This window comes from Amphibalanus amphitrite, unplaced genomic scaffold, assembly GCF_019059575.1.
Source record: "Amphibalanus amphitrite isolate SeventyFive unplaced genomic scaffold, NRLGWU_Aamphi_draft 000341F_arrow, whole genome shotgun sequence".
NCBI classification, from domain to species: domain Eukaryota; kingdom Metazoa; phylum Arthropoda; class Thecostraca; order Balanomorpha; family Balanidae; genus Amphibalanus; species Amphibalanus amphitrite.
This window is the reverse complement of record NW_024881836.1, coordinates 22,922-40,834: the sequence shown is the minus strand read 5'-3', so window position 1 is coordinate 40,834 and position 17,913 is coordinate 22,922. Positions and strand designations below refer to the sequence as shown.

The 17,913-nt window shown below is 47.2% G+C and overlaps 1 protein-coding gene across 2 annotated transcripts in view; it reads right to left on the bottom strand.

Annotated features, from left to right (window-relative positions):
* The window catches only part of LOC122388980 (hemicentin-2-like), a 99,184-nt gene extending 89,262 nt beyond the window's left edge, over positions 1 to 9,922 (bottom strand). The window contains exon 1 of one of the 2 annotated variants that reach the window (XM_043380592.1): positions 9,754 to 9,922. The gene's annotated coding sequence lies outside the window, so the exon portion shown is untranslated. Of the gene's footprint in view, positions 1 to 476; positions 650 to 9,753 lie in introns of those variants that run through there. The other variant, XM_043380591.1, reaches the window with a different exon arrangement.
* Positions 9,923 to 17,913: the final 7,991 nt, after the last annotated feature.

Below are 17,913 nucleotides of genomic sequence, written 5' to 3'. Positions count from 1 at the left end.
CATCGTCTTAATGCATTTATTTGTCGCATTACCTATTGATTTCCTTAAAAGCGATTTTATGTAAAGAAGCTTATATCGTTCGTCGAAGGCGTAATCTTGAGCGACGATTAGCTTCAATAACATAGTTTTTCGTTGAACAGATGTCAATGTGTGGTATAGAACATATGGCTTTTTATTGCGCGTATGATCGCGTTGACCGTTCTACGTTAAGGTGAAAACCTTTGACTTTGTATTGAGCATTGTACACTTATATAATCACTAATCCCTTGTATTCGAACGGTGGACACAATGGCAGTAAAAACGCCGTTCAATTATCATAAAGATGAAACCTTGATAATGCAACGTTGGAGTTCCATTGCACTATTAATTTTGATGCAAGAATTCCGGTCGCCTGTAAGCTGCGGCGTAAGCACTTGTAACATTTTAACCCCCTTCAGTTCAAGTCAACAGTCTCGAATCCCCGCCCTAGCCCGTACCTGATCGACAGGGTCGAGCGGCTCCTCTGCGAGCTGTCAGACGGTCCCGCGGAGCCACCACAGACCCGACACCTCACACACTCCGACGGGCGCGCGGCGCGACTGGACTGTCGACGCCGACGGGCGCGCCCCCCGTCAGGGGTGCTGTGACGTCACCGCATCGGCCGCGGCGCGCCCCCAGTGGAGGACGATCGACGCGAGGTGCCCGGTCGCCGGCTCAGGGCGTTTACGGCTGATGAGAGCATCCCATCCGGCCTCTTCCCCTGCTCAGGGCGCCCGTGATGGCTCGGTGATGGCACCAGGTTGGTGATTGCACCCTTATCTGGCACTGATGCCACCTGCTGGCGCACAGTGGGTAATTGTATATCTGAGGTGGAGGTTAGTGCCACCAGGCACGTGGCGAGTGTTTTACGACCCCAGTCCCAATTGTTTTACTTGTTTCTACAATAATAAGCTGATGCGAATGTAATGAGAAGTTCCAGGCGGCGTTTAGCTCCAGCAATAACTAGGATTTCGAAATCAGAGTCGGAGTCGGAGTCGCCCGGAGTCGTGGCAACAAGCCACGAGTCGGAGTCGGAGTCTGAATAGTCCAAGCTGCCTCTACTCCAACTCCAGGAATGTGCACTAGAGTATGAGCTGTGGCATGCCCATTAGGCTGGTAATAACACAAACATGCACCTAAAGTAAGTAAATTTTACGTATTTTTGCATTGGCTTGCATTAGTATTGGAAAAAGACAGACTGCGACCTTACTATTTAACCCTCGTCGGCACAGGCCATTTTGCGTCCTTCGACGGCACGAGGGGGGGGGGGGGGTACGACCCCCTCGCGTTTGGCCCCTGATCGAGCTAGAGCTTCGCGGAAAAAAACGAGCGTGTTGCCCGTCACAAGAGGAAGCCGATGTTATCCAATTTTAAGGTCCTAGGTCATCGGGTGACCTTCCAGGTTAGGTCAATGACCCGAAAATCAGGAAAATCGGGACCTGTTGGAAAGCCGTAAAGTGTGACTGCGATGGGGTTTTCCGGGGTGCTGATCACGAATATCGTGTTAATTTTGATCGGAGATGATGTCTTTAGACCAGGTCGGGTCAGGTCAGGTCAGGTCAACCGGTAGGGGTCGTGACGGGTATTCGCAATACGTGTCAACCGCCTCTGACAGCTTCGTAACATGTTAAGAAAGCACCAAAACTAATTCGTAAATGTTCAAATGGTTGCAAAATTCGAAATCAGCTCCAAAAACTAGCCTAGAAACATGTGAAACTCAAAAAAGTGAACCGAGGTCGCCAAAGGTCAATGACCTGACCTGACCTTCAGGTGACCTTGACATCCACCCTAATGCATGGGAGCAACATCAAATCACATGTTTGAACGTTTGAAACCACGAAAAGCTTGCAAACGCGCGGCTAATGCGAGCCGACATACATACGCCGAATCGCGATTCCGGCCAAACATGGTCTCGGAAAGTAGGTCACAGGTCAAAGGTCATTTGGGTCAGGTCATGAAATTTTGAGGGTAGGTGGAAAATTAAGCAATGCGAGGGTACTGAAAGTTTCGTCGCGATTGGCCGCTTTTTACGCGAGTTATTCGCTAAAAACCTTAGGGGTGTTGCATCAACCCCCCCCCCCCTGGGCCGGTAAGAGTTAACCCGCGCCCTGATGGGGGGACCATTTTGCCCCCCCTGTGGTTTTTCTTAAATAGCGAGAAAACGGCGGCGCTCAGCGCCGCCAAATTTTTGGTACCTTACCGGGCATCAATTTGACACCTTCACACAAAATTTCAAGTCACAGGTCACCTCAGGTCAGGAGTTATTGAGGTCAAACTGAGGTCATGTTCGAGTAAAAATGAGCAAAAAACATGACATCTTTAAACGCTCACAAATTCTACAGTTAACAAGCAATTTTAAAGTTCTTTATGTGGTTGTGTAGAGAAAAGACGGCGCTACAAAACTGCTATCTCAGATTTTCGAAATTTTGGGATTTTGACCCCCAAAAATCAAAAAATTGATTTTTTTAGAAAAACTCAAAAAATTTCCAAAAAATTTTCGAATTTCGAAAAAACCGGAATATATGTGATAGTCCCTGCGCTCTTCGATAAACATACCAAATTTTAGATAGAAACCTCTTTTTTGGCCAAGTTATAGCGAAAAAACTGTTAAAAACTGATGACGTCAAATTTTTGAACTCAATTTTTAGCAATTCTAGACCTCGTAGCGCAAAACGGAGACCACCATTGAACTCCCCGTGACGAGCTGCGTCGAATCGATACCGATTTTATGCAAAAATATCAACTTTGAAATTTGACCTAATTTGACCTGACCTTGACCTGACCTTGACCTGACCTTGACCAAAACGTGACCTAAGCTGGCCCTAAAGTCTGTCTGACCCACATAATCGCATTTGTCATGTAAAACGGACCATAAAACTATCACACGACACTTTCATATTGTGACCCCCCAGTGACCTGACCTCTGTGACCTGACCTGGTATCAGTGACCTCAAATAGCAAAATATGTGTTTGAAGAACATTTCCCCATCGATGATTTTCAATGAAATGCATTTTACTCGATTTTACAACGCATTTCTTGAAATGCCTGTAAACGGTGAAAATTCGACCTTTGACCTGACCTGTGACGTCATCGGTTTGACCGAGGTCAATGAAATTGGGTTACAAGGTAGTTCCCCGTTGGGGCTATCCAACACCGTTTACCGCTTGTCGCTATGTTGCGTGGTTCTCGAGATCTGAGGGGGGCCAAAATGGCCCCCCCCAATCAGACCGCGTTGCTCGGCAGACCCCATCTGGGCGCGGGTTAAGTTAATCCCAGTCCATATCGTCCAAGTATACATTGATCCTCAAACCGAGCAACTTTTCCAATGCAATTGACTTAAAATAGTAATAATAGCTTATGCTCAGCAATAGGCTTAGAAGAAAAGTTTCCGATTTTCCATTAGGTGTTTCAATACATTAGAATAGATGAGAACATTAGGTTTTTATTACATTAGATTATGTTATCACATAAGTTTTTAAAAACATTAGATAGATAAACACTAGAAATAATATTTATCTCAAAAGCAGCATAGGTGTCCCATAAATCGTCTGGTATGCCGTTCTGCGGCAAACAGCTGAATTCCTCTCCAAATATTCCCGTGGCTGCTCGAAAACAGCTCTGATATCCTCAAAAATCATACAATCTCCTTTGTTATTTTATCTTTTGTACTAATAAGTCACAGGAACAGCTCCAAATCGTATAGAACCGGAAACAAAAGTCCATGATATAAGGGCCAAAGCTGTTTGCTAGCCGGCTCCCTGCTGGGGCTTCACCTCTCCGGTTTTCACAAATATCTTTAAAAAAAAACGGGGGCGCGGAGCTCCACCGTTTCAGCATACCTTAGCATGCATCTTTTTTTGCATATGTTATGAAAATTGCAGACCAAGGTCTCCCATGGTCAGATCACCAGGTCACGTCAAGTGACCTCACCTCAGAAAAAAGTTCCATCGCTTGCCCTAGCTACAAGTGATGGATCGCTTTGAAACTTTCGGTAATTCATAAGGACAACAGTACAGGTATGTATAGATGAATATTTCGGAAACTTAATGTGAGTGACGTAAGGTCAGATCAATTTTGCGACATCTCCATTACTTATAGGTCAATGGGAGAAAATTGGAATGGGCTTCTTCTTGAAAAACATCATTCTAGACATCTTCAAACAACGAATTACAAGTAAAACTGACACACCGAATCGGTAAATGGCACCCGTGACCTTACTTTAAAAGGACCCTCCCACCTTCAAAAAAGTTAATGAATTGGCATGAAAGTGATGTCCCTTGGTTCAGAAAGAGCGAAAACGAATATCTACCAAATTTCACCGAAAAATATTCACTGTTTTCAAGATATTAGGCTTTTACTTTTGTTTACTTTTTGGAATCTCCCCTGTTACTAGCGACTTTATTTGGAAGCAATAATTTGGCAGCCTTAAAGTGCGGCAGACGTTGCGCGCAAAGCAGCGTATACCACCACGTGTTAACGATGGTTTTAGTCTAAGATTTAAAAATCGTTAGATCTCCGCTGACGTCACAAATTCTAAGGGGGCATTCCAATGCATTAGCCCCTTAGAATCCGAAAACTGCAAGTTTGAAATTCCATATCTTCGAATTAAAGCATTTTTCGATGTTGTGAGTGCCCAAACCGGTATTTGCAGGCCATGGCCACCAATTTGGCTATCTCAACTCAAAACTAATGTTAAGGTGGGAGTGTCCCTTTAAAGGAAGGGTGCCACCTTCCGAAATTTTTGTTCTATGAATCTATTTTACTTATTTGAATTTTTAGACGTGGTTAGCGCGTCCACAATATACAAAAAAACGAAACATAGCATTTAATACATTGGCCAAAAAAAAGATCGTTGTTTATATCACCACTACAACTCAAGGTCGTTTGATGTGGCAGCTAGGACGGCTGGCATATCCTGTTGTCATGGCAACATATCATTCTGCCATTTGCATTGATGGCGCAACTGAGACAAAAAGATGAACAAATAAAAAGGAAGAAGATAACATGATTTGAACTAAGTTGTAGGTACTGTTTTAGAGTCATATTTTTCCCAGGTTTATGTTTGTAGATATAAAAACTTTATCGGAATTCACCGGGATTGTATTGCGTATGCAAGTCCAAATATTTCGGCCAATATTGTTTGGCCTTGGTCACTGGACAACTAGAATAACCCTATAAGTATAGCTCACATTGCAGCGATACCCAAAATTCTAAATTAAATTCACAGACAAAAAATCAAATCCCCGCGCGCTATCAACCATGTAGGAGATTCCAAGTTAAGAATATCTAGATACACTCACTATTTCCTATCAAAGTATGCTGTAAATTTAACTATAAAATACATACAAACACACAGACAAGAAGTTATACACAGAACACATTCGGTGTCATTAGTTTTAATTCAGTCCACTCATACTACAGTGATGAGAGGAACGAAAATCATCTTGCGTTTTTTAGAGGCAAATCCCAAATTGGGCTCAGTGCGAATTTTCCAACACCTCTGTTCATATCTGGATCCTTCTCTTTTATTTCGATGGCCTCGCGCACTGTCCTCTTCCTCCAATCACTGACATAGGCTACTGTTCTTGCCTCCAAAGGGCGCATCTGACCAGAACACTCACTTGCGTGTCGTGCCGGTGCCGATTTCAATCTGCGTCCGTGTTGGATGTCTTGGGCGTGTTCATTCATTCTCACTGACTTAGGCCTTCCTGTCTCCCCTATGTACACATCTCCACATTCACATTCCACCTCGTAAACGACGCCTTTTCTCATCTCCTTTGGGGTTGTATCCTTTAGGTGAACCAGAGTGTTCCTTAGGTTTCTTGACGAGTGTCCTACGACAATGTTGTGGGCACGCAAAAATCGTGATATGGGCTCACTGACCCCTTTCACATAATGTCCACAACATTGTCGTAGGACACTCGTCAAGAAACCTAAGGAACACTCTGGTTCACCTAAAGGATACAACCCCAAAGGAGATGAGAAAAGGCGTCGTTTACGAGGTGGAATGTGAATGTGGAGATGTGTACATAGGGGAGACAGGAAGGCCTAAGTCAGTGAGAATGAATGAACACGCCCAAGACATCCAACACGGACGCAGATTGAAATCGGCACCGGCACGACACGCAAGTGAGTGTTCTGGTCAGATGCGCCCTTTGGAGGCAAGAACAGTAGCCTATGTCAGTGATTGGAGGAAGAGGACAGTGCGCGAGGCCATCGAAATAAAAGAGAAGGATCCAGATATGAACAGAGGTGTTGGAAAATTCGCACTGAGCCCAATTTGGGATTTGCCTCTAAAAAACGCAAGATGATTTTCGTTCCTCTCATCACTGTAGTATGAGTGGACTGAATTAAAACTAATGACACCGAATGTGTTCTGTGTATAACTTCTTGTCTGTGTGTTTGTATGTATTTTATAGTTAAATTTACAGCATACTTTGATAGGAAATAGTGAGTGTATCTAGATATTCTTAACTTGGAATCTCCTACATGGTTGATAGCGCGCGGGGATTTGATTTTTTGTCTGTGAATTTAATTTAGAATTTTGGGTATCGCTGCAATGTGAGCTATACTTATAGGGTTATTCTGTAGTTGTCCAGTGACCAAGGCCAAACAATATTGGCCGAAATATTTGGACTTGCATACGCAATACAATCCCAGTGAATTCCGATAAAGTTTTATATCTACAAGTTGTAGGTAACCAAGTAGGTAACTGTTGGCCATATTTGCCACCCATCAAATAAGTCGAGTAAAGGTTTTTCCTTTACAATGCTTAAGAGATCTATGGAACCCTTCACCCTTCATGCAACTTACTAGAAAAGCTTCCCAATTAAAATTTTAAAACTTAAGTGTATAGGGGAAGCCGGGGGAAGCCCGGGCGCGGGGGAAGCCCGGCCACCCCGTTTCCGGCTAAATTATTCACAATAAAATGCTCAACTGTTTGTCCTTTCAGTGTGGCAGCTAAGGTAACGCCAGCAAAGAAGTTAAGGCTGACAAAAATTGCATATTGTTAAAGTTATAGCGCAAAAATGATATTTTAAGGGTTTTTAGCTAAAAAGTGAGATATGTTGCACTGTTAATGTTATACCATACAGTACTAATATTTATACGAATGTTATGTAAGGACCGTTTAAGTGTTTGTAGTGAGGGGTGACGAGGCAGGCTGGCTTAAGTATGACACTTTTTCGAATATCGCTGTTCTAAAATAAAAATTAGCACATTGGGGTAACCCCGGGCGAGTGGCTAAGCTTACCCCCAACCGAGAGTAATGCCACTAAACCACTGTTTTCCATGAGATAATAGGTACTGAGCAGGTTTGGTTTACACCTAGATCAAAGATAAATTTCGAAAATAAACATGTTATCATAGACAAAGCCAGTCATGTCACTTAAGGTCAACTAGGGTCAAACTACGTTTTTGCAGATAACGCGACAGACAATGAAGCTAGAGCTTCAAAAATGGTGTCGTTGTGTTCATCTTCATCAGCCGAGTCGAATGATATGCAATATGATGCATTAAGGTAAAAAGAAAAATAAATTTTAAGGAATTTTGAAATACACATTTTTTGTCAATTTTGCATCACGATTTTCATCGACCTGTACTGTATATGTAGTAGACGCTAGCTAAAATACCAGTAGTGACATAAACTCTAAGATGTCCAGAGCTAATCAGTACCTTAATATTTCACTTTCCGTTAATATTTGGAAAACACATAATGGTTTCATCAACTCGTTGTAAAGCGCTGGGGAGGTGGCCGGCGTTACCCCTATGCCGGGCTTACCCCAGAAAATTCAACACTTTTTTAAAACTCGATTTTCTCAACCTTATACTTATTCCACGAAACCGAATTTTTGGGAAAACACGGCCAATGAACTTAGCTAGCTAGCAGGATATCAACATTTTATACAGCACGTATGGTATGCAATAAAAATGAAAAAGAGCTTACTATGCCGGGCTTCCCCCGGCTTCCCCTACCATAAAGAAAAAATATACCCTTTCAAAATGATAAAACATGCTTCAAAAGTATAACTTTTATACATACCTTTGCTGATTTCATGTTTTATAAAATACCCTTAACACGACGAGGAAATAGTGCTGAAGATTTTTGCCTGCCCGAATGCTGGCAGCAAAACTCGCAAATGATAACTTCACGTGCGGATTCAATGCTGACCGTCTCGAGCATAGGTAAGTGAAGCCGGTTTTTAGGTTCATGTGAGGCTAATCTTGTAAAAACTGCGTTGTGTCCAAAAGGTGGCACCCTTCCTTTAAGTCCCTGAGATCATTTCAGGTCACGAAAGATGCCCAACAGTTTTTCGCTAACAAATTCCGATAGAAGCGCGCTAGAACGAGAAAATACCTTGATGTGTTCAGATCGACGAAACAGATCGACTGATATGCAAGATGACGTTTTCTGGACAGGTCATGACCTTGGCCTGAGGTCAAGTTTTCAAATTGACTTTTCAATGTTAAAGTAGGTATATTTTCTTTCACGCGTCTTGACGAGGAGAACATTTTACATGTCAAAAATTATTGCAGAAAAAACATTTCCGCAATATTCTTCTATTTTGGCAGTTTCTGCCCTTTGAAGGCTAAATAATTGACCTTAGGCCAACTCTAAGGGCAGTCTACAGTAGGAACGCTAAAATGGCTTTCGAATGCGTTTTCCTGTGGAGCTGTAGCTCTATTCGTTCCTGAGCTATGCGCCGTTTTGTTGAGATTTGTCAAAATTGGACCTGGAAATTGGCTCAACTTGACCGTCGATGACCTCTGGTGGCCTGAACTTTGAGCTGACCTAAAAGTGGCCGAAGTTATTTCATTATTTAGACGTCTTTCGAACGCCGCTTACGGCGTGCTGCTACGTGATCCAGGAACCGAGTTAGAAAGGCAATGTTCGAACACCCCCTCCCAGGGAGTGGAAATCCAGGGGCCCCAGCGGGGCGCGGGCTTACTAGCGCCAGGCCGGAGCTAAGGTGGGGGGGGGCGTGGGGGGGGGGGCGTGGGGGGGCTGGAGACCCCTTTTCACTAGCGGCGCCTTGTTTTGCACCTCTTTTATTGCATCTTTTCTGCACATGCTGTGAAAAGTTTAGATCCATGCCGCTCAAGGTCAGGTCACCAGGTCATGCCACGTGCATAGGCGGCGGAACGGGGAGGGCACCGGGGCACCGTGCCCCCCTTTGATTTTGACATTTTAACATTAGCCCTATGGGCGTTGCATGGAAAGAATGGGACCAAAAGTCGGCAGTGCCCCCCCCCCCCCCCTTATTGAAGGTGTTCCGCCGCTACTGGCCATGTGACCTTCCTCAGATATGTTATAATGCTCGCCATAGCTACACCCACTAAACGACCAATTTGCAACTTCGGCGATCAATAAGAGTAGCAGTATCAGTAGCGGCGGAACACCTTCAATTAAAGGGGGACACTGCCGACTTTTGGTTCCATTCTTTCCATGCAACGCCCATAGGGCTAATGTTAAAATGCCAAAATCAAAGGGGGGCACGGTGCCCCGGTGCCCTCCCTGTTCCGCCGCCTATGAGCAGTATGTATAAAACGTAGGTAATTCTCGAAATTTCGATATCGGTGACCTAAGGTTAGGCCCATGTTGTGAACTTTCCATTACCGTCAAAGGAGAAAATTGAACTGTGCTTCTTTTAAAAAAGAAAATCATACAATGCCCTCTCAAAAGCTAAAAACTCAATTCGTTAAAATTTTGTTTTTATTGTATCGATCCTACTCACGGTGGGCAGAAACAGTGCTTCTACTTTCACGGCTATTGGTCAGTTCGTTGTTGGCGTCCACTCCCCTTCCACTATCGAGCCAGAGGTCTACCAGCTCTCCGGCTGACATCTGACCCGTCACTGAGTGTGCGCCTCGACCTCTGACCCGTCACTGAGCGTGCGCCTCGGCACTGTGCCGGGGAGGCACATAAAACGCCGCCCGGTAGAGGGCGGAGCCGCCCGCTGCGGGTCTCCAGTAGAGGGCGGGGCACACTCCCGTCTAATGTCCACCATTTACACGGTGTTACCCAATATCCTTATTTTGACCCTAAAACATTATTTTATGAAAGACCCTGGAACGTTTTGTCTCGATTTATGTATTATTCCATAGCAAAATAAGCTGTCGATAAATAAAATAAACTTTTACAGCTTTATGACCAGAGATGCGACAAAAAATATCCTTTCTTGATGCGTTGCCTGAGCGTCACTGGTGCCGCAGCATCCGTGGAATGCCATCAGAAGTGCCACCGAGCTCTGGCGGATTACGGGGTGGACGTGTCCATCAGCGACGGGCTCCGACGGGCCGTCTGCGTCAGAGTCGCCACCGCCTCCCCGGCGACCGTCGGTGCGTCGGCCGCTGCTCAGTCGACGGACTGGCCGCCGCTCGGACGCAGCGCTGGGGTCGCAGTCCCGACGGCACACTGACCTCGACCTCTGAAGGCACTCCGAGATAGACATCAGTTTCTGAAGTTTTCAAATATAGAACTCGAATCCTGAAGGTATATTCCGACATGGACTTGGACCTGTGAAGACACCTCGACATGGAGCCGAGCCAGTTGGCCACGTGCGAAGAGACCGCCCTCCGTGAACTCACCTGTTGGGAGGGAGCCGATGGCGAAACCATCTGTGGTCGCGAGGGGGACGAGGCCAGCGCGCTGCACGTCGTCAACGCCGTGCTGGGTGGTGCGCTCTCAGCCAGCGGCGTGCTGCTGAACGGCCTGCTGACCTACACGGTGGCGAGCGAGGTGCGCTTCCACACGCCCGTCAACGCCGTGGTGGTGGCCATGACCGGCACCAACGCGCTGCTAATGCTGTGCGCGGCAGCGTTCTCCGTCGACCACTTCGGTGGCTGGCGCACTCTGTGCGTTGTTGAGTCCCTGACCTTCTTGGTGGCCAAAGAGACGGTGCTGACGTGCTTCACGGCGGTCGCGATGCTGCGCTTTCTGCAGGTGGTGCTTGGGAAGACGCCATCGACGTCTCTGGGCTCGCTGCTGCTGACCGGTTTCGCGCCGCTCGTGGCTGCCTACGGTCTGGTGGGTGCCATCTGGTACCGTGAGCCGTACCAGTGTCAGCCTCTCGATCTGCACGACCGCCTGGGAGGGGCCATCCTCTGCCGGAAGCCGCCCCGCATCGCCAACATCATCTCGATCCTGATCGGCAGCGATGTAGCCGGGTTCGTCATCACCACCTTCTGCTACATCGCCGTCCTGTGGAAGGTGCTGCACCGCAGCGGCGGCCTCTGCCACACTGGCCTCCACCTGCTGCCCCACAGAGCCGCGGGCAGCGTCCAGGAGAGCAATCTCTCGGCCGGCGCGGTCCTGCCTGTCGCCCGGATTGGCGGCGGCGTGGTCAGGCTGCAGGAGCTGAGCGGCGCGGCTGGTCAGCGCGACGACGTCTCTCAGCAGGAGCCTGCGCTGCTGACAGTGCCGCACCCGGAGAGAGGTCGGTCACCACGGCGCAGCTCGGCGATCGACACCGGACCGCCGGCCGGGGAGGCACCGCTGCAGGCCGTGGAGGCAGTGCTTCTGGCCGGGGAGATAGCGCCACAGGCCGCGGAGACACCACTGGCGACCGCGGAGACACCACTGGCGACCGGAGAGACGCTGCTGCAGGCCGTGGAGACACCGCTGGCGACCGGGGAGACACCAATGGCGACCGGGGAGACAGCGCTGGCGACTGGGGAGGCGCTGCTGCCAGCCGTGGAGACACCAATGGCGACCGGGGAGACACCGCTGGCGACCGCGGAGACGCTGCTGCCGGCCGGGGAGACAGCAATACCGGGCGGGGAGACAGCGATGCTGCCGGCCGGAGAGACAGCGCTGCAGGCCGGAGAGACAATTCCGTCCGCCAGGGAGACACCATCGCCGGCCGTGGAGCTACCTTCGCCGGCCGGGAAGACACTGCTGTCTTCCAGAGAGACGCCTCCGTTGTCCAGACGACTCGCCTGGTCGCCGGTCAACACCGCCAGAGCCAACCCCTGGATGACGTCTGTAACCAACATCGAGGAAACCATCGACACAAATATCATCGGGCACGCCGATCGTCCCACGGAAGAGACAGCCATCGGAGCAGCGGTCGAGGACGACGACATATCGTCTCAACAAGCTCCTCCTCCTTCCATTACTGTCCCTCTTCCCTCTCCTGCTTCTACCCATTCTTCGTCAAGGCCTTTTCCTCCTACTCATCCTCCCATTCCTTCACACGCTCCTGATGCTCCTTTGTCTTCTTCTCCTTCTCCTGCTCCTTTTTCTTCTCTGCCTCCTGCTGCTCCTGCTCCTCCTCCTCAGCATTTTCCTTCTCTTCCTCCGACGATTATTCTCTCACCTCCCCCTCCGCCCCATCTCCTCCTCCTTCTTTCCCCTCCACTCCTCCCTTCTCTCTTCCCACCTTCTCCCGTTCGTCCTGCCAATTTCTCTCCGACCGCCACCCCGGCCGTCTCCACTAGTTTGGCGGTCGGCCGCCGGGCTCAGTCCCGGGTCGATGTCGTCACCTGGATGTCATCGTGCACTCATGTTGTGGCCATGGCTGTCAGCCTGGCCGGCCCGGCGCTGGTGGGGCTCTCGCTGGACCAGCACCCGCACCCGTTCCTCACGAGCAGCGAGGCGGACTGGCTGACCTTCCGCGTCCTGGCCACCTCCTCGTGTATCACTCATCTGCTGCCCTCCGTCCTGGTGGTATTCTCGTCTTCTCTTCGGGAAGCCGTCTCCAGCAACCTGCGGCGCATGCGCACGGTGCTCTTCGGCTTCTGTTGTAAAACATAATTCAACTTGGATACTGAGTACTATCAGAGTACGTACCACAACCTGGTCAACTGTTACTCGCACAGCTGCCCCAATTTTCCATAGCCGGAAGGCAGGCTTTGCCAATCATCCCAAAAAGAAAGCATTTAATAGAATACCTAACTTGGTCTTTCACCACTTTGTGAAATCGCTTGTTATTCCCGCAAAAAAAGATTTGCCGTTGAAATGTTTCATAACAATTATTTGGAGATCCTCCACCTGTCATTGAGGAGAACATGATTTTCATATTGCCTGTTTGCCGTTGTTTAGGTTATACATAGGTACCACCTAACCTATAACCCGTGCCCCGTTGGGCTCTGCCGAGCAACGCGCCCTGTTGGGGGGGGGCATTTTGCCCCCCCCCCCCCAAGATCTCGAGAACCACGCAACCTAGCGACAAGCGGCAAACGGTGTTGGATAGCCCTATCAGGAAACTACCTTGTGACCCAATTTCATTGACCTAGGTCAAACCGATGACGTCACAGGTCAGGCCAAAGGTCCAATTTTCACCGTTTACAGGCAGTTCAAGAAATGTGTTGTAAAATCGAATAAAATGCATTTCATTGAAAATCATCGATGGGGAAATGTTCTTCAAACACATATTTTGCTATTTAAGGCCACTGATACCAGGTCAGGTCACAGAGGCCAGGTCACTGGGGGGTCACAATATGAAAGTGTCGTGTGATACATGTTTTATGGTCCATTTTACATGACAAATGCGATTATGTTGGTCAGGCAGCCTTTAGGGCCAGCTTAGGTCACGTTTTGGTCAAGGTCAGGTCAAGGTCAGGTCAAATTAGGTCAAATTTCAAAGTTAATATTTTTGCATAAGATGGGTATCGAATCGATGCAGCTCGTCACGGGGAGTTCAATGGTGGTCTTTGCTTTTCCCTACGTGGTCTAGAATCGCTAAAAAATTGAGTTCAAAAATTTGACGTCATCATTTTTGAACAGTTTTTCGCTATAACTTGGCCAAAAAAGAGATATCGATCTGAAATTTGGTATGTATATAGTAGAGCGCAGGGACTACTATAAAAATTCCGTTTTTTTAAATTCGGAAAAAATTGGATTTTTTTAGTTCTTCTAAAAAAAAAAAATTTGAAAATCCGAAACAACAGTTTTGTAGCGCCGCTTTTTGTCTACTAGACCATATAAAGAACTTTGAAATTGCTTGATAATTGTAGATTTGGTGAGCGTTTCAAGATTGCATGTTTTTTGCTCATTTTTGCTCGAACATGACCTCAGTTTGACCTCAATAACTCCTGACCTAAGGTGACCTAAGACTTGAATTTGGTGTGAAGGTGTCAAACTGATGCCCGGGAAGGTACTGAAAATTTGGTGGCGCTGCGCGCCGCCGTTTTCTTACTATTCAGGAAAAACCACAGGGGGGGGGGGGCAAAATGGCCCCCCAACGGGGCGAGGGATAAGGTAGACGAGGTTGGGACGTGTCACCATCTCTTGGCTCTTTGTGGCTTGTGCAGTGTGCAAGCCCACCAGTCTGTCCACACGTTTCCCGCCTCCCTGTCCATTGAATCCGTCCATCCATCCGTCCGTCTTCCAGCAACCTGAAAGCCAACCGTCATCCGTCTGTCATTCCGTCCGGCTGTTCGTCTCTCTGTCAGTAAGACTCCGACGCTGGTCGGTACCGCCTGTTTGGTACAGGTAGTCGGTTGGTCCGCATGTTTGTCGGACTGTGATCTAACGGCTTGTGTGTTAACTGTTGGTTGTTCTACATGTTCTTCCATCGGTTAGTCTGTGGTTGACTTATCTTTTGGTGTGCGTATTCGGATGTCCAGTGGTCGACTAAAGTGAACGTCCTGAACTTTTGGCAATCGTCTAAGAGCATGTCATCAATCAGTCCGTTCGCCTGACCGCCCGTGATCCGTTTATTCCGTGCATTGTAAGACGTGAGTCACCCGCGCATCTACTATTTACACCAAACATATAGTTTGTGGCTTTATGTATGCTTTCCACTGGTTTGTAAAAGGATAGCCTTCAACTGAGAAACACGCACAATGCGATTCTCAGCCGGACATGATCAGTGCAGTGTCACGCGTGGTGGTCTGAGCGTCAATAAACGGCACATAGCTAATCCGGTTCCGGTTATTTTCGGTCCACATTGAACTGGTTGATATATAGCTGGGCTTCTTGGTGTTGAGAACCATCAGAGAACAACAGAACGACAGCGCTATTCAAACATGTCGTATTGGTAATGTTGCATCGTTTTTGCTTTGTTGGCTTCTGCTCGCTTGTCCACGGGTCTCGATGCATGTACTTATTTCGTAGTGGATCACTTCAGAGCTTCTCACCATCCTTTAGACGGCTTTAGCAGTTTTCAGAACCAATATTATGATTTTTGCAAGTCGTAGAAGCACTCAACCTTAGTCAGAGGGTTCGTTCTCGTTCTTTGTTTTACAACTATTTTTCGCTTTTTTTCTTTTCTAAGGAAGAATATAATAGCATTTGTCCTCCGAGGTGTCTCGTGGATATGTTGACTCATGTCTTATAAATAACATTAATGGTAACTCAGAGATAACATGATTCATGTTCCCAGCCACCTTTTTCCACAAGTGACAAGGAATAGCTCCAAGTTTTAGAGAGAGAAAACAAAAACTGAGAATATCTAAAACCAAAACCTATGTTCAGCTTACTTCAATTGACATTTCAAATGACCAGGACCAGGAGGTTGGATTTATACAAAACAAGCATCAAGTTGCACCTTCTCATACCCTCGGGGGGCTGGTGCACGACCAGGAACCGGCAGCAATCCACATGTGCGGCATTTTGCTCAACAGCAGTGGCAGCCACTTGTGTGGCTTATGGCAAACAGCTATTGAACCAAGCCTTAGCGATTTGTTAGACGATAGGCTGGTTTTTCACTTGCATATACTGCCTCAGTCCGGCTGACCATTTCTGGAGCATGTCCTTCTTGACACGTTGCATCCAAGATCACAGCATTCAACATTGTGTTTTTTGTTCACCACAGCCGGACTTGCGGACGAGTATACCTACCGTCGATTTACCCCCCTGCCCCCTCCCTCTCCATCATTCCACCTCGGGTGATATTCGACACCGAGCACACTGGGCCGTTTCCACCAATCAGCCGCCGTTGCGCCGGTCATGTTGATGGAACAGGATCTGATGCGGGGGAGGGGGAGGGGGAGGTTGGGTGGGAGGCGCGCTGAAGCGCGTACTGAGTGCGTACTGAGTGGTGAGTATGGCATCGGATGGAGGCGAGCTCAGTGAACCCAGACAGGACGTCAGTGTTGTGCCTGCGCGGCCGTTTCGAGAAGCCGTGACGCGGTGATGGGTTAGGTTGTGCGGTGATAACTGGATACCGTTGATATGTTTCGTGGTGCCGATATTTGTGCAGGCTGTGGACGGCCAACAGCGTGGTGAGTGCGCAGCATGCAGTGTATCGTGATGGTACGGGTACTCAGGGTAGGTACTGTATGAACTGATGGGATTAGTAGGTCCCACAGCAGCATTTATCCGTGTTCACGACCGACTGATTGCAAACTGAAGACGGCGGCTGTGGCAGTGCTGTGAGCTGTCGGTATCCCACTGCGAGCAGCTAACCAAGAGACGCTGGCACCAGCGTGGGAGCGGCCATATAAGGTGATGTACCGATAACCTGTTTCTTTGCTTGCTCTTATGCATGTCAGTGCAGCCATCTCCTGCGTTGCACAATCATCCCTCCAGCTAGAAACAAGTTCAAAGTATAAAGTCATCGTTTGGTGACAGAAAGTTAACCCGCGCACTCCAGAGCCCCCTTCTTTTTTCTGCAATATCTTCTAAACCGCTTGACGTATCATCAGGAAACATGCAGTACCTACAATCTACATTCAGCGGCATCAGTTTGATACCTTTATGCTCAAATTTAAATTTTCTACCTACCATAGGTCGGCCGGAAATGATGCCAAAGTAACGTCTTGTCAGACGATTTTGATGCAAAACATTGAAATACCGTAATCGCTCTCAACAGCTCAACAGCTCATTTGACCCGCGCCCCGCTGGGGGGGGGGCAGAATCTGCCCCCCTCCCGTTTTTCGCCAATAACTTCTAAACGCGTTTCGCCAGCAACGTCAAATTTTCAGTACCTTATCATACATCAATTTGACACGTTCCCTGAAAATTTAAGCGAAATCCGTCGGATTTTTTTGAGAAATTGACGTTTTAGTGACGTCATGTTCGCTCTTTTCGCCTCAAAAATGACAAAATTTCAAACGCCGCTAACATCTTCATTTTTAAAGGAATCAAGACGTAACAAAAAAAGGTTATACGTGATTCTACTTTGTCTATCAAATGGCTATCTCGGTTAAAAAAAAAGGATTTTGGCCCAACATTTAAAAAAAACTGACTTTTTTGGGAAAATATTTATAAAATCCAAAATTTTGAGTGTATCGGAATAACCGAAATATATGTCAAAGAAATTGTCTATGTGCACCTACATACCAATTTTTAGAAGAATCGGTTCAAAAATGTGGAAGTTATTCAAAATTTTGTGACGTCACGACACACAAACATTTTTTAAAATGATTTTTTTTAAGTTCTAGACCTCGTACGGAAAAAATAGCACCATTCGATTCGCCGTGAAAAACTGCATCAGATAGACACCTTTTTAGGCCCTAACAACCAACTTCAAATTTGACTTCACTTGACCTGACCTTGACCTGACCTCGACCTGAAATTCATCCAGAAGTGGTCCATATCACTTATTAAGTGTACCTATTGAATTCTATGAGTAAAATGACCCATAAAACATGTGTCGCACATGCCCTTTTCTATATTTTGTTTTTGGTGACCTGACATGACCTGACCTGACCTTGACCTTGACCTTGACCTTTGAATGACATTGTATGCAACGAATATTGTCTTGGTAGTCTAAGAACACGTTTTGGGCAATCAGTCTCAGTCCATTCTTCGGCAACTACGGTGCAAGGCCGATACTGTAGAAACTTGCATCTTGTACTCTTGACCTGACCTTGACCTGACCTCTGACCTACTTAAGCAAAAAAAAATGGGCTCTTAAGATTCGCCTTGTTGAGAGCTTTCGATTGCCGTTTTCTCCGTCTTTCTACGACCATCTGTTCGGAAGTTAGACAGGGGGGCAGAATCTGCC